The sequence below is a fragment of the Myotis lucifugus genome, unplaced genomic scaffold (assembly GCF_000147115.1).
Source record: "Myotis lucifugus unplaced genomic scaffold, Myoluc2.0 scaffold_206, whole genome shotgun sequence".
NCBI lineage: Eukaryota > Metazoa > Chordata > Mammalia > Chiroptera > Vespertilionidae > Myotis > Myotis lucifugus.
Window position 1 is genome coordinate 1,324,730 of NW_005871254.1, and position 4,161 is coordinate 1,328,890.

The 4,161-nt window shown below is 40.8% G+C and overlaps 1 protein-coding gene and 1 pseudogene across 4 annotated transcripts in view; both read left to right on the top strand.

The window, feature by feature from the left end:
* PARG (poly(ADP-ribose) glycohydrolase) overlaps window positions 1-4,161 on the top strand; it is a 184,458-nt gene that overhangs the window by 103,798 nt on the left and 76,499 nt on the right. The window lies entirely within an intron of this gene.
* On the top strand, window positions 89-1,035 carry LOC102421490 (annotated as a pseudogene).

Sequence of the window (4,161 nt, forward strand, 5' to 3'; positions counted from 1 at the left end):
ATACTTTTAAAGTCTATTTTGGAGTGCTCAGCATGCCTTTGAGCCCGGCGACTTCCCAGCGATCAGATCCTCCGACTTTCCTCACATCATGGCCCCCAAACACCAGTCCTCACTCCCACCTCAAATGAAGAAACCGAAACTGCCTCCAGCCCCAAGCTGGAGAAGAAGCCGACCCCTCAGGACGTGCCAAAGGGAGAAAAAGAACACTAAGAAGTGATTGAACATATTGATGAAGTACAAAATGAAATAGACAGACTTAAACAAGCCAGTGAGGAGATTTTTGAAAGTAGAACAGAAATATAACAAACTCCGCCAACCATTTTTTCAGAAGAGGTCAGAATTAATTGCCAAAATCCCAAATTTTTGGGTAACAACATTTGTCAACCATCCACAAGTTTCTGCACTGCCAGGCGAAGAGGATGAAGAGGTGCTGCATTATTTGACAAGAGTTGAAGAGACAGAATTTGAAGATATTAAATCAGGTTACAGAATAGATTTTTATTTTGATGAAAATCCTTACTTTGAAAATAAAGTTCTTTCCAAAGAGTTTTATCCGAATGAGAGTGGTGATCCATCTTCAAAGGCCACTGAAATCAAATGGAAATCTGGAAAGGATTTGACGAAACGTTCAAGTCAACACAGAATAAAGCCAGCAGGAAGAGATAGCATGAGGAACCAGAAAGCTTCTTTACCTGGTTTACTGACCATTCTGATGCAGGTGCAGATGAGTCAGAAGAAGTCATTAAAGATGACATTTGGCCAAATCCATTACAGTACTACTTGGTTCCTGACATGGATGATGAAGAAGGGGAAGGGGAAGAAGAAGAAGAAGAAGAAGATGATGATGATGATGATGATGATGAAGATATTGATGAAGAAGGTGATGTGGATGAAGGTGAAGAAGATGAAGATGATGATGAGGGGGAAGAAGGAGAGGAAGATGAAGGAGAAGATGACTAATGAACACTGATGGATTCCAACCTTTTTTAATTTTCTCCAGTCCCTGGGAGCAAGTTGCAGACTTTTTTTTCTTTGTCTTTTTTTCTCCCTCTTGTGCTCAGTCGCCCTGTTTTTGAGGTCTCTTTTCTCTCCTTTACACCATGGTTCTCACCTTATTTGGGGTGGATGTACCTTGAGCAGAATACAGTGGGAAAAGAATCTTTGCCGCTTTCTGTTCCAAATTCATTTTTATCCCTTCCTGTCTCAAGAAAAACTTAATGGAGTCAACACCACCATGCTCTGTGGGAAAAAAGAAAAACCTTCTGCTCCTTTAGCTCTGCTGGGAGCTGGAGGATGCTAGTCCCCTGTGTACTAGTGCATAGAATTCTAGCTTTTTTCCTCCTTTCTCTGTATATTGGGCTCAGAGATTACACTGTCTCTATGTGAATATGGACAGTTAGCATTTACCAACATGTATCTGTCTACTTTCTCTTGTTTAAAAAAAGAAAAAAAACTTAAAAAAAGAGGGGTTATAGAAGGTCAGCAAAGGGTTTGTCATGTTTGGGTGGGTTAAGTGGGCATTTTGACAACATGGCTTGTCCTTTGGCATGTTAATTGTGTTGTTTAACGGACATCCCTGCAGTCTAAGATGACACTTTTAAAATAAAATTCTCTCCTAATGATGACTTGAGCCCTGCCACTCGATGGGAGAATCAGCAGAACCTGTAGGATCTTATTCAGAATTGACATTTCTCTATTGTAATTTTTGTAAGTGGAACTATTCCATCAATAGGCAAAGTGTAATAAAACCTATCTAGATGGATAGTATGTAATTTCTGTCCAGGTCTCTGTTTAGTGAATACATCACTGTATACTGGTCAGGAATCTTGCTCCAATAAAGGAACATAAAGATTAAAAAAAAATAAAGTCTATTTTGTCAGATATAAGTATTGCTACTCCAGCTTTTTTTCCTTTTCCATTTGCTTGGAAAAATTTTTCCATCTCTTCACTTTCATCTTGTATGTGTCTTTTGTTTTGAGGTGTGTCTTGTAGACAGCATATAGTTGGGTCATGTTTTTGTATCCATTCAGCTACCCTACACCTTTTGATTAGAGCATTTAATCCATTTACGTTTAGGGCTGTTATTGAGAGGTACTTATTTATAGCCATTTTTAATTCTGTGTGGCTAGGTTTCTCTCTCTGTTTCTTCTCAGCAATCTCTTACAGCAATCCCTTTAGCATTTCTTGTAATGCTGGCTTGGTGGTGATGAACTCCTTTAGCCTTTTTTTGTCTGGGAAGCTCTTTATTTGACTGTCGATTTTGAATGATAGTCTTGCTGGATATAGTAATCTTGGTCTCAGGTCCTTGTTTTCCATTACCTTGAGTACTTTATGCCATTCCCTTTTGGCCTGTAGAGTTTCTGATGAGAAATCAGGTGTCAGCCTTATGGGAACGCCTTTGTAGGTAACAGTTTTCTTTTCTCTTGCTGCCTTTAAGATTCTCTCTGTCTTTAATTTTTGGCATTTTAATTATGATGTGTCTGGGTGTGGGTCTGTTTGGGTTCTTCTTGTTTGGGGTTCTCTGTGCCTTCTGAACTTGTGTGACTTTTTCCTTTACCAGGTTAGGGAAGTTTTCTACCATTATTTCTTCAAACACCTTCTCTATTCTTTTCTCCCTTTCTGCTTCTTCTGATATTTCATTTTCTAATATTGTTACGTTTCACATTGTCCCACAGCTCCCTTAAGCTGTCCTCCTGTTTTTTAATTGTTTTTTTCTTTTTGGTTCTCTAATTGAGTGATATTTTCTACTCTGTCTTCTAATTCACTGATTCGATCCTCAGCTTCCCCTAATCTGCTGTGTATTCCTTCCAATGTGTTCTTTATTTGTGTTATGTCATTCTTTATCTCAGAGTGTTCTTTTTTCATAATTACTATATCTTTTTTCATGCTGTTGAGCAACTTTACCATCATTACTCTGAACTCTGTTTCAAATAAATTTCTTATCTCTGCTTCATTTATCTTTTTTTCTGGAGAATTCACTAGTTTTTTCATTTGGGGGTTGTTTCTTTGTTTCCTCATTTTGGTTGTCTGTTTGGGTTTGTGACTGTGTTTTAGGTAGATCCTCTATACTCTCAATCTCTAGTGCAGGACAGTGTTAAAGGCTGTTTCCTACTAATTGGATCAGGCAAAGACTCAAAGCCTCCAGAGACCGCCTCTGTCTACAGACTAATAGGATTCTGATTTGAATTGCCCCAGGCAATCGTCCTCAGGTGTGGTGAGAGTTTTTTTTCCAACAGGGTGGGGCAGTTGCTTCTGCCTGGGGGCTAATTGTCACTTTTAATCTCATAAGTGGCCTCAGGGCAAGGTGTTTTCCAATAGGGTGTGTCAACCATCTTTCCCCCAGTCAAGGCAGATGTCTATGTGGGAAAGATGCCCTCCGCTGTGTGAGGGAATAACTCAGCCCAGGAAACCTGGCGTGTCTGCCTTCTGAGCTCTATCCCCTGAGACCCCAGTCCTGGGTTCTGCTCTCACAGCTTCGGTCCACTTCATCCTCCCTCTGCCAGAGCACAAAGTGGGTGACTCCACAGGGAATTTTTGTGCATTGGCCCTTTAAAAGGATGCCCGAACTTTAAGCTGCCACTTCCTGTGGGTACCCTCCTCAGTTTGGTGCTTTCTGCTGGGGAGCCCAGCTTCAGGATTAGATCCTAGAGTTCTCAGTGGCACCCCCCCCACAGCTGAGATATCTCTCCGGGACTTCAGTTGCTGTCTGTGGGTGCCCAGCCAGCCCTTTCGTGCCTCCGCCCCTCCTATCAGCCTCTATGCCATCTCCACCTTCGGTCCTTGGGTATCAGGGTTCTCTCCTGTGAGTTTTCCATTGATTATTCAGGAAGCCTTTCCATATTTCAGTTGTAATTCCAGCTTGTTCCTGGGAGCACATCTGTGTGGCATCCTCCTACTCTGCTGCCATTTTTATTTTTTATATATATTTCAGTTAGTGTATGCTTAATATCTGACTGGACCTTAGTCAGATCCTTGAATAACTTACTAAGTCCCTTGAAGCTATCATGATGATCCTTGAGTAACCTTATAACCATGGTTTTGAACTCTGTATCTAGTAGTTTGCTTGCTTCCATTTCTTTCATATGTGACATGTTTCTTTGTCTCTGCATTTTGACTGCTTCCCTGTGTTTGTTTCTATGTATTAGACAGAGCTACTATGTC